This window comes from Pseudophryne corroboree, chromosome 6, assembly GCF_028390025.1.
Source record: "Pseudophryne corroboree isolate aPseCor3 chromosome 6, aPseCor3.hap2, whole genome shotgun sequence".
NCBI lineage: Eukaryota > Metazoa > Chordata > Amphibia > Anura > Myobatrachidae > Pseudophryne > Pseudophryne corroboree.
In genome coordinates this window covers 139,083,238-139,096,493 of record NC_086449.1, presented here as the reverse complement: position 1 = coordinate 139,096,493, position 13,256 = coordinate 139,083,238, and the positions used below count along the sequence as shown (strand labels likewise).

At 47.4% G+C, this 13,256-nt stretch overlaps 1 protein-coding gene across 2 annotated transcripts in view; it reads right to left on the bottom strand.

Moving 5' to 3' along the window:
• Positions 1–1,755, bottom strand: part of AEBP1 (AE binding protein 1) — a 60,155-nt gene extending 58,400 nt beyond the window's left edge. The window contains exon 1 of one of the 2 annotated variants that reach the window (XM_063931904.1): positions 1,401–1,755. The gene's annotated coding sequence lies outside the window, so the exon portion shown is untranslated. The remainder of the gene's footprint in view (positions 1–1,400) is intronic. The other variant, XM_063931903.1, reaches the window with a different exon arrangement.
• Positions 1,756–13,256: the final 11,501 nt, after the last annotated feature.

Below are 13,256 nucleotides of genomic sequence, written 5' to 3'. Positions count from 1 at the left end.
ACTTCCATATAAAGGGGGAGATGTATCAAGAATTGGATGAGATAAAGTACCAAACAGTAAGCATGTAACTGTCATTTTTCAAACACAGTTGTAGAATGACAGGAGCTGATTGGTTGGTACTTAGGGGCAGATGTGCTCAGCCTTGGAGAGTGATTATGTGGCGAGAAATAAACTACCAACCAATCAGCTCCTGTCATTTTTCAAACACAGCCTGTAACATGTCAGTGAGGAGCTGATTGGCTTGTACTTTATCTCTCTCCACTTCATAACTCTCAAACTCGTACATCTCCATATCTCTCTCCACTTTATCTCTCTCCGAGGTTTGATACATCTCCCCACCGTAATTTATTTATGCATTTAAAGAAACTCACAGGTTATTGTTTGGGTCTCCTTGTTTCTGTGTATAAAAGTGAGAGGAAACTTGCCTGCTTCCCTCCCTTGATAAATGTAAGCTTGATTATACTACAAAGACGGTAGACATTGGATATGCCGGCTGTCGGGATCCCGGCGCTCACCATACTGGCGCCGGGATCCCGACAGCCGGCATACTAACAACTATTTTCACGACACCCCTGGAGGGAGAATAAATGGCGTGGCGCACGCAAGCGAGCCCGCAAGGGGCTCTTTTGCGCTCGCCCCAATGCCGGCATTCCGGCGTTCGGGATCCTAATGCTGATATGCTGGGTGCTGGGATCCCAAGCAGCGGTATAACGTAGTACACCCACAAAGACAGTAAAAGCAAACTGCCTTCATTAAACACAAATCCTAAATAAATACACTTTGGGGGAGATTCAAATGTTTGAAAAGTCAGTTGGGAGTCTATTTTTTTCCTATCTAATAGACAGGAAAAACCAGACACCCAAACGACTTATCAAACATTTGAATCTCCCCCTTTGTGTAGTAATAACTTTTATTAAAACAGCTGTCACTAATGCATTTTATTTATTTCACTATAAAATGTAAATTGCACAAACTTAGCAAGGGACAGCTGTCACAGAGCCTGATGAATAAACCTGAGGCTCAGTTAGGACAGTATAGTGACAGCATACACATATCACACAGTCTAACAGAAAGTTCTCCAAGTCCAACGTTGCAGTATGCATTGTATGGTAATATATATCTATCAGTACTTTGCACAGAGCTGCTGGATCTTAGCAATGTAGAAAAGACCAATAATGAATAAAAACATCTGTAAAATCACAAAAGTGTCCAGTGCGTACTCGGCATAATTGCTACTTATTGTGTTCGCCACCTTCCCAGTCTCTGTACTACGAAACAGCTATATAATTACAGTATGTCCTGCCTTACCAGACAGCTGTAGCCAGATAGTACTGTAAATACAGTAGGATTGTATCCCCCTACTCCAGTATCCCCCTGCAGCACTCCAGCAGTGTGGTTACCTGTATCCGCCACCTACCTCTGTCACTTGCTGATCCCTTGGCATGTGGAATGGGGAATGCCCACTGGTCAGTACTGCCACAGGTACCACTATATACAGCAGAAGCAGTCTCCTGGACCCTCCTCACCAGGGTGCTCAGTGTGCCAGGTCACAGGAGTGAGATGATGAGGGGGAGAGGAACCCAGGGATTATCCAGAACCATTGATGATCAATGAGAAGGAGATATAGTGGAATTTACTGGTGGGATTATGAAATAAGCGTCCGGGGATTGTACTTTATATCCAAATTCTGTGTGTGCTGTTATCCCCACCACTCCTTCTGACCCTCTCAGCCTGTACCTGACATCTGCAGAAAGGAAATTGAATCCAGCCCCTCTCCTCCCTACTCCCCCTTAAAGTCCTTAACCCTCCCAGCACCACAAATCAATGTTCTTGCAGCAGAGGGGGAGAACTAGGAGACCGATGAGAAGAGTGAGATGGACATGATGAAGATGAAAACTGACAAGAGCCAGGGAAATAGAGGTCCATACACTGGACAATGGGGGTTTCGGGGAATTTATTTGGCTTTACACTAATTGGGGTTATTAAAGCAACTCTGTAGGACTAGAAGAACAAAATAACTATTTCTATTTAATACCCCCCACTACAGAGGAAATGCACCTTTCTTTGACAACAGAGCTTGCAGTCTTGCTGCAGCTTTCCAGCTTTGTCTGCTCCTGGTTTGGGGTATCATATTGAGACATTGAGATGACAGCATCATCAGATGAGTGGCATAAATCATAGTGCAGGTGTGTATGCATTGTACTGCCGGGTTACGTGATAATACCCGTCAGATTACTGCCATGGTCATGTGCCCAGCTCTCCTGCCTGCCAATACAGCCCTCCGTGAGTAGAAGTATAAGGGCAGGGTTCTTAACCATTTTCTATTCATTGTAAGTTGTCCCAAAGGGTACATTTTATCCAATGTGTATACATGACATGATTGCCAATCAGCACCTTCAAATGTTTTAAAATGACTCCATGTAATTGGTATGCAAAGTGTTTTATACCTTAGTCGTACATAAAACTGTTATTTTGAGATGACTTTAGTAGGTGGATGTCCCATTTGAATCTACCTGACAATCACCTGTTGTATCACAGTGCAGTGCAGTGACCACAGTACCAGGTATCACAGTGCAGTGCAGTGACCACAGTACCAGGTATCACAGTGCAGTGCAGTGACCACAGTACCAGGTATCACAGTGCAGTGCGGAGTAACCACAGTACTATGTATCACTGTGCAGTGCGGAGTAACCACAGTACTATGTATCACAGTGCAGTGCGGAGTGACCACAGTACCATGTATCACAGTGCAGTGCGGAGTGACCACAGTACTATGTATCACAGTGCAGTGCGGAGTGACCACAGTACCATGTATCACAGTGCAGTGCGGAGTGACCACAGTACTATGTATCACAGTGCAGTGCGGAGTAACCACAGTACTATGTATCACAGTGCAGTGCGGAGTGACCACAGTACCATGTATCACAGTGCAGTGGGGAGTGACCACAGTACCATGTATCACAGTGCAGTGCGGAGTAACCACAGTACTATGTATCACAGTGCAGTGCGGAGTGACCACAGTACTATGTATCACTGTGCAGTGCGGAGTAACCACAGTACTATGTATCACAGTGCAGTGCGGAGTGACCACAGTAGCATGTATCACAGTGCAGTGCAGAGTAACCACAGTACCATGTATCACAGTGCAGTGCGGAGTAACCACAGTACCATGTATCACAGTGCAGTGGAGAGTAACCACAGTACCATGTATCACAGTGCAGTGCAGAGTAACCACAGTACCATGTATCACAGTGCAGTGCAGAGTAACCACACAGAAAGTGATATCACAGTACAGTGCAGAGTAACCACAGTACCAGGTGATATTATTATTATTATTATTATTATTATTATTATACTTTATTTATATGGTGCCACAAGGGTTCCGCAGCGCCCAATTACAGAGAACATATGCACATAATCAAAACAGGAAAACAGTGACTTCACAGTACAGTGCAGTGTAACCACAGTACCATGTATCACAGTGCAATGCAGAGTACCCACAGTACCATGTATCACAGTGCAATGCAGAGTAACCACAGTACCATGTATCACAGTGCAATGCAGAGTAACCACAGTACCATGTATCACAGTGCAATGCAGAGTAACCACAGTCAGGGGTGTATTTAGGGGTCCGAGCGCCCCTGGCAAAGTAAAGGACTGGTGCCCCCCCCATATTTGAAATAGGGAAGGCATGTGTGCCAAAAAAGGGGCGTGGCCACTCAATAGTACCCCTCACATTACACAGCACAGTAATGTACATTATTCACGTTACTCTACACAGTAGCAGGGCCGGCTCCAGGCATGTTCCAATAGAGCGGCCGAACAGGGCGCCGCACTTTATGGGCGCTGCTAGCTCTGGCCGCCATATTGGAGCCTGGAGCTGTCCCTACAGCAGCAGCACTGCAGTGTCCGTCTCCTAGCAGAGACGTGCACTACATGCAAAGCCCGGCAACCAGAGCTCGCGGTCCTGCAGCTGAGGCTGATTGGCTGCCGGACCGCAAGGTTTGATTGGCTTGCGGACCGGCGCCTAGTTAGAGCTGTACACCGCCGCGGCCGCCGGAGATTGAGGGCTAGGAGAGGCGCACGCTGCGCTCTCCTCCCCGCCCTCAGCTAAAGAGCAGCAGCAGACTCAGCAACAGAAGCGCGGTGAGCAGCACAGGGGCAGGTGGGGAGGATATCTGGCACTGGGGACATGTCTGGCACTGGGGGCATGGGACATGCGTATCTGGCATTGGGGGCATATCTGGCACTGTGGGGACAAGTGTATCTTGCATTAGGGGCATATCTGGCACTGTGTGGGGCATATACGTATCTGGCACTGTGTGGGGCATATATGTATCTGGCACTGTGGGGGCATTTATGTATCTGGCACTGTGGGGGCATTTATGTATCTGGCACTGTGGGGACATATCTGGCACTGTGGGGGCATTTATGTATCTTGCACTGTGGGGACATATCTGGCACTGTGTGGGCATTTATGTATCTGGCACTGTGTGGGCATTTATGTATCTGGCACTGTGGGGGCATTTACAGACCCTCCAACATGACCCGCCCCACTAGGTACAAAATGCTCTGTTTCTGGACTTCCCTCTTAATTTATGATTTCCATCACCTGTGTTGAACTAGTTAAATGATAAGAAAGCTGTTTCTTTACAGGTGATGGCAATAATAAATTAAGAGGGAAGTCCAGAAACAGAGCATTTTGTACCTAGTGGGGCGGGTCATGTTGGAGGGTATGCATTTATGTATCTGGCACTGTGGGGGCATTTATGTATCTGACACTGTGGGGACATATCTGGCACTGTGTGGGCATTTATGTTTCTGGCACTGTTGGGGGCATTTATGTATCTGGTACTGTGGGGGCATTTATGTATCTGGCACTGTGGGGGCATATCTGGCACTGTGGGGGCATTTATTTATCTGGCACTGTGGGGAATATCTGCACTGCAAGGGGAATTAATGTATCTGGCACTATGGGGGCATTTATGTATCTGGCACTGGGGGCATTTATGTATCTGGCACTGTGGGGGCATATACGTATCTGGCACTGGGGGCATTTATGTATCTGGCACTGTGGGGGCATTTATGTATCTGGCACTGTGGGGGCATTTATGTATCTGGCACTGTGGAGGCATATCTGCACTGTGGGGGCATTTATGTATCTGGAACTGTGGGGACGTATCTCGCACTGTGTGGCCATTTATGTATCTGGCACTGCTGGGGGGTATGTCACGTGTAGCTGGCACTGCTGGGGGGCATCTCACGTGCAGCTGGCACTGCTGGGGGGCATGTCACGTGTAGCTGGCACTGCTTGGGGGCATCTCACGTGCAGCTGGCACGGCTGGGGGTCATGTTTCATGTACCTGGCACTGCTGGGGGGCATGTCACGTGTAACTGGCACTGCTGGAGGGCATGTCACGTGTAGCTGGCACTGCTGGGGAGAATATCATGTAGGCCCTCATTCCGAGTCGTTCGCTCGTTCTTTTTTTTCGCATCGCAGTGAAAATCAGCTTAGAGCGCATGCGCAATGTTCGCACTGCGACTGCGCTAAGTAATTCTGCTATGAAGAAAGTATTTTTACTCACGGCTTTTTGTTCGCACCGGCGAACGTAGTGTGATTGACAGGAAATGGGTGTTACTGGGCGGAAACACGGCGTTTTATGGGCGTGTGGCTGAAAACGCTACCGTTTCCGGAAAAAACACAGGAGTGGCTGGAGAAACGGGGGAGTGTCTGGGCGAACGCTGGGAGTGTTTGTGACGTCAAACCAGGAACGACAAGCACTGAACTGATCGCACAGGCAGAGTAAGTCTGGAGCTACTCTAAAACTGCTAAGTTTTTTTTGTTCGCAATATTGCGTAAACTTCGTTCGCACTTTTAAGATGCTAAGATACACTCCCAGTAGGCGCAGACTAAGCGTGTGTAACTCTGCTAAATTCGCCTTGCGACCGATCAACTCGGAATGAGGGCCGTAGTGTTCCCGCTAGGCGTCTGTGGCTAGGCAATGTGTCTCAGTGCTCTACCTGGCGCAATGTGTCTCAGTGCTCTATCTGGCGCAAAGTGTCTAACGTGCTGTGCCCGGCGCAAAGTGTCTAGGAGGTTCTACCTGGTGTAATGTGTATTAGCTGCACTACTGTGTGGTGTAATGCGAATTGCCACTATTATGTGGCCACTCACCTTCCCCAAGAAGCAACGTCCCTAAATTTTCGCTGCGCGCCTTAGGCGCGCACTGTCCATGCTTTGGCATATGGGTATGGGAACAAGCATTATAGTACGTACATAATTTTGCCCTCCTAACTTAAAAATGTGCCCTCCATGTGATCAGCACCCTGCCTTAAAAAGTGAACCCTATCATGTGTAGCTGGCACTGCTGGGGGGCATAATGTGTGTAGCTGGCACTGCTGGGGGGCATGTCATGTGTAGCTGGCACTGCTGCGGGGCATGTCATGTGTAGCTGGCACTGCTGCGGGGCATGTCATATGTAGCTGGCACTGCTGCGGGGCATGTCATGTGTAGCTGGCACTGCTGTGGGGCATGTCATGTGTAGCTGGCACTGCTGCGGGGCATGTCATGTGTAGCTGGCACTGCTGGGGGGCATATCATATCTATCTGGCACTGCACATTATGTGTATCTGGCACTATACTGGAGACATTAGGTTGTCTGACACTATACTGGAGACATTGTGTGTAAGGAACACTACTGTGGCTGTTAGGTGTAATGCTGCTAATTGTGTGCGTAGAGGGGGTGTGAAAATATATTTATTTATAGTTTGATGATATAAAGGTACGAGGCCACGCCCACTTTTCCAGGAGGCCACGCCCAATTTTCCAGGAGCGCGCACGCCTTCGGCGCGCGCATGGGGGGGGGGCCCTTTTAAAAAAAAATGGGGGGGGGGCCCTTTTAAATTTTCTCGCTCAGGGTGCTAGTAGACCTGGAGTCGGCCCTGCACAGTAGTACCCCTAAAACACATTATGCCACACAGTAGTGCCCATATATATATATGGGAAGGCGTGCACGCTCCTGGGAAAGTGGGCATGGCCTCACAATTTTATATAATGATGTCAAACTATAAATATATTATCACACCCCCTACACATGCGCGCACACACACAATTTGCAGCCTTACAAACAATACCCACAGTAGTTCTCCTTACACATAATGTCCCCCAGTATAGTGCCAGTTACACATATTCCCCCACAGTGCCAGATACACATATGCCCCTACAGTGCCGGACACTTGTATGCCCCTACAGTGCCGGACACTCGTATGCCCCCACAGTGCCGGACACTCAAATACCCCCACAGTGCCAGATACACGTATGCCCCCACAGTGTCAGATACACATATGCCCCCATAGTGCCAGACACACATATGCCCCCATGTTGATTTTACTATTAAAGGCAGCACTTTTAGGTAAATTCACTTTTAGAGGCGACAGCTATCCCCCCACCACTGTGTAGTTCCTCAACAGCAGGGATGCCCATTAATGATCAAAGAGTGCAGCAGCAGCAGCCACTGTAATTGGCGCCGGGGTCCAGCACCGCACCACAATACAGACAAGAAACTCTACATAAACTACACCCCCCAGCAGCTGCTGCTGCTGCATACTGTGGTCATTACTGGGCATCCCTGCTGGTGAGGAACTATACGGGGGTGGGGGTATAGCTGCTGCCTCTAAAAGTGAATTTACCTACTGCCCGCGGGTGGCACCTCTGGACGGCGCCCCCCCTTGGCTGGCGCCCCTGGCAAGTGCCATCCTGGCCAATAGGAAGATACACCCCTGGGGGGATGGTACACTGACACATTGGAGGGAGGGGGGGGCAGTGCACTGACACAAGAGGAGGAGACCATTTCTGAAGTGGAGGTGCGTGATTTGTAAGTGCCTGAAAGTGCGAAGTGAAGGATAAGACAGGGTCAAAAACATCCCCATGACCATCTTGGTGACACTAATTAATACAGACAAGCCAACAGACATGGAATGCTGGGAGTTGTAGTTCAATGACAACTAGAGAATCAGCGTGTGCAAAATGTTCATTAACAGGATCCTACAAGAATTGAATTGTTAGACTTATAAACCTGCAGCGTGTGGGAAGTTTATACACATTGATAACAAAAGCACGCCACCCCTGCCCACTGCCCTCTGTAATCAGTCTGACATCGACCGTGATAACCTTGGATAACAGACACGCTGCTGCGGCTGCTTTACTTATACATGAAACTTGGCTGAGACCAGCGCACAGAGTGCAGAGAGATCCCAGCTGATTTACAGGAACGCAGAACTGATTAGGAAAAGTTTGGGAGAAGGGCTTAATTGGTGTTGGTATTATTTAATCTCCTGCATCATAGGATAGTGATAGGTGCAAACAGCAATTTTTTTATTAAAAAATAAAGTATTTTTATCCCTCAGATGGATTCTCCATATTTATTTTTTACTATATTCCATATGCATCACCTTCAGGAATTCCCTTATATTCATATTAGTCACCATTGGCGTTTATTATAATTATTCAGCTCTGACGGCTTCTGGGTCCTTCCTGTAGCCGGTTATACATAAACTGGAATTATAACTGTAGATTTTCTTGGAGAATTTGTGAGATTTAGACTAAAAAGATGTGACGGCTCCACCAACAGGGGATGACTGACAGCTGCAGAATGGCCAGTTTTCCCAGATATCACAGCATGCCCTGGCTTCCCGGGTTTCAATCATAAGGCACTTGTTAGGTCCAGCGTTTGAATTGGGCTCTGGACCGGAACCACTGGGTCATGCTGGTCAAAACTGGAGGAAATGAAGTTCGGAGGTTTCATTTATTTCCTCATTTAGCGCCACCTTCTGGATAGATACTGAACTAAATTAATCTCTCTCTCTCTCTCTCTATACATATATATATATATATATATATATATATATATACTAGTGATGAGCGGGTTCGGTTCCTCGAAAACCGAACCCCCCCGAACTTCACCCATTTTACACGGTTCCGAGGCGGACTCGGATCCTCCCGCCTTGCTCGGTTAACCCGAGCGCGCTCGAACGTCATCATCCCACTGTCGGATTCTCGCGAGATTCGTATTCTATATAAAGAGCCGCGCGTCACCACCATTTTCACTCGTGCATTGGAGATGATAGGGAGAGGACGTGCAGCGTTCTCTCAGTTTCTGTGTTCAGTGTGCTGCAAATATCTGTGCTCAGTGTGCTGCAAATATCTGTGCTCAGTGTGCTGCAAATATCTGTGCTCAGTGTGCCGAAAATATCTACGTTGTCTGCCTGAAAAACGCTCCATATCTGTGCTCAGTGTGCTGCAAATATCTGTGCTCAGTGTGCTTTATTGTGGGGACCAGTGACCACCAGTATTATACGTTCTCTGCCTGAAAATGCTCCAAATCTGTGCTGCATTGTAGTATATAGTAGGAGGACAGTGCAGAATTTTGCTGACCACCAGTATTATATAGCAGTACGGTACAGTAGTCCACTGCTCTACCTACCTCTGTGTCGTCAAGTATACTATCCATCCATACCTGTGCTGCATTTTAGTTGTGCGCAGTATATATAGAAGGAGGACAGTGCAGAATTTTGCTGACCACCAGTATATTTAGCAGTACGGTACAGTAGTCCACTGCTCTACCTACCTCTGTGTTTGTCAAGTATACTACTCATTCATACCTGTGCTGCTTTTTAGTTGTGCTCAGTATATATAGTAGGAGGACAGTGCAGAATTTTGCTGACCACCAGTATATATATAGCAGTACGGTACAGTAGTCCACTGCTCTACCTACCTCTGTGTCGTCAAGAATACTATCCATCCATACCTGTGATGCATTTCAGTTGTGCGCAGTATTATATAGTAGGAGTACAGTGCAGAATTTTGCTGACCACCAGTATATATATAGCAGTACGGTACAGTAGTCCACTGCTCTACCTACCTCTGTGTCGTCAAGTATACTATCCATCCATACCTGTGCTGCATTTTAGTTGTGCGCAGTATTATATAGTAGGAGGACAGTGCAGAATTTTGCTGACCACCAGTATATATATAGCAGTACAGTAGTCCACTGCTCTACCTACCTCTGTGTCATCAAGTATACTATCCATCCATACCTGTGCTGCATTTTAGTTGTGCGCAGTATTATATAGTAGGAGGACAGTGCAGAATTTTGCTGACCACCAGTATATATATATATATATATATATATATATATATATATATATATATATAGCAGTACGGTACAGTAGTCCATTGCTCTACCTCTGTGTTGTCAAGTATACTACAAAAGTTCAGTAAAATGACCCAAAAATCTAAATTAAAAGCATCTGATGAGAAGCGTAAACTTGCCAATATGCCATTTACGAGTGGCAAGGAATGGCTGAGGCCCTGGCCTATGTTCATGGCTAGTGGTCCAGATTCACATGAGGATGGAAGTACTCATCCTCTCGCTAGAAAACTGCAGTGCCACTCCTAGGTGGGCCAGGTGTTTGTGTCGGCCACTTGGGTCGCTTAACTTAGTCATCCAGCGACCTTGGTGCACCTCTTTTTTTCTTTGCATCATGTGCTGTTTGGGGACGGACTATTTTTTAAATCGGCCATCCTGTCTGACACTGCAGTGCCACTCCTAGATGGGCCAGGTGTTTGTGTCGGCCACTTGGGTCGCTTAGCTTAGGGGGTCATTCCGAGTTGTTCGCTCGATGCCGATTTTCGCTATATTGTGATTAGTCGCTTACTGCGCATGCGCAAGGTTCGCAGAGCGCATGCGCTTAGTTATTTTACACAAAAGTTAGGTATTTTACTCACGGCATAACTAGGTTTTTTCATCGTTCTGGTGAGCGTACTGTGATTGACAGGAAGTGGGTGTTTCTGGGCGGAAACATGCCGTTTTCTGGGCGTGTGCGAAAAAACGCTGGCGTTTCTGTGAAAAACGCGGGAGTGTCTGAAGAAACGGGGGAGTGTCTGGGCGAACGCTGGGTGTGTTTGTGACGTCAAACCAGGAACGAAACTGACTGAACTGATCGCAATGGCTGAGTAAGTCTGGAGTTACTCAGAAATTTCTTAGCAGTTTCTATTCGCAATTCTGCTAATCTTTCGTTCACAATTCGGCTATGCTAAGATACACTCCCAGAGGGCGGCGGCTTAGCGTGTGCAATGCTGCTAAAAGCAGCTAGCGAGCGAACAACTCGGAATGAGGGCCTATGTCATCCAGCGACCTCGGTGCAAATTTTAGGACTAAAAATAATATTGTGAGGTGTTCAGAAGAGACTGGAAATGAGTGGAAATTATGGTTATTGAGGTTAATAATACTATGGGATCAAAACCCTATTCAAATTCTATGATTTAAGCTGTTTTTGAGGGGTTTTTTTGTAAAAAAAAAAACGAATCCTAAACACACCCGAATCCGACAAAAACTACACTGGTGCCACCCTACTGCCCGCGGGTGGCACCTCTGGACGGCGCCCCTCCTCGGCTGGCGCCCCTGGCAAATGCCATCCTGGCCAATAGGAAGATACACCCCTGACCACAGTACCATGTATCACAGTGCAATGCAGAGTAACCATGCAGAAAGTGATATCACAGTACAGTGCAGAGTAACCACAGTGCCAGGTGATATCACAGTGCAGTGCAGAGTGACCACACAGAAAGTGATATCACAGTACAGTGCAGAGTAACCACTGTACCAGTTATCACAGTGCAGTGCACAGTAACTACAGTACCTTGTATCACAGAGCAGTGCAGATTAATCACACAGAAAGTGATATCAAAGTACAGTGCAGAGTAACCACAGTACCATGTGTGATGAGATCAATTTACCTATAATCAAAATCTCGACGGTCAAAATCCCGACAACCATTGACCTACGGTCAAAATCCCAACAAGGTCAGAATCCCAACGTGATCAAAATACCGACATTTAAAATACCGACAAGGTCAAAATACCGACATTTAAAATGTTGACAGGTCAAAAAGTCGACATGAGTTTTTCATGATTTTTTCTATTGAAACCGACTTGTTCATACCTTACCATCCCAGTGGACCTGGAGGGGGAATATAATAGTGTGCAGCGAGGCACCATGCCGAAGAATGGCGAGCGCAGCGGCGCTCGCCATGCGAGGGGACGCGGTACACTTATACGGTGTCCATGTCAACCTATGTCAACATACACACTAAAAAACAATGAAAAACTTGTTTCGACTTTTTGACCTGTCGACATGTTAATTGACGGTATTTTGACCTTGTCGGTATTTGAAATGGCAGTATTTTGACCTTGTCGGGAGTTTGACCATCAGGATTTTGATTATAGGTATTTTATACTGATCCCTACCATGTATCACACTGCAGTGCAGTGTAACCATAGTACTATGAATCACACTGCAGTGCAGAGTAACCACAATACCATGTATCACAATGCAGTGCAGAGTAACCACAATACCATGTATCACACTGCAGTGCAGATTAACCACAATACCATGTATCACAGTGCAGTGCAGAGTAGCCACAGTACCAGGTGATATCACAGAGTACACAGTGCAGAGTAACCACAGTACCAGTTATCACAGTGCAGAGCACAGTGACCACCGTACCATGTATCACAGTGCAGTGCAGAGTAACCACACAAAAAGTAATATCAAAGTACAGTGCAGATTAACCACAGTATCATGAATCACACTGCAGTGCAGAGTAACCACAGTACCATGTATCACAGTGCAGTGCAGAGTAACCACAGTAGTATGTATCACAGAGCAGTGCAGAGTAACCACACAGAAAGTGATATCATAGTACAGTGTAGAGTAACTACAGTACCATGTATCACAGTGCATACCTCCCAGCTATCCCGATTTTCGCGGGACAGTCCCGTTTTTTTGAGGACTGCCCCGCTGTCCCACCCGCGGGCTGCAGTGTCCCGCGGTGGGGGGGGGGGGGGGGGGCAGTTGGGAGGCTCTGTCTGTCGCTGCCCTGCTTAGCCCCGGAGCAGCGAGGGCCGTCTAATAATCCACAGCCAGGGCCGTCTTAACAGCAGTGTAGGCCCCTGGATACAGCGGTGGGGGTGGGGGGTGCTATCAGCAGCAGCTTTGATGTCCCGCGGGCGGTAGGGGGTGTTCTATCTTCCACTCAGCATGTAGGACCTGGAGGGAGAACACTAACCTGTAGAAGAGGCATTGGGATGAATGAAGGGGCCCCAGTACATGGCTTCCAGGGTGGTAGGGGGGTGTAATATGCAGGGAAGGGGTGGATAGTGGAGTGGGCTTAATATTCATTTTCCAGTGGGAGGG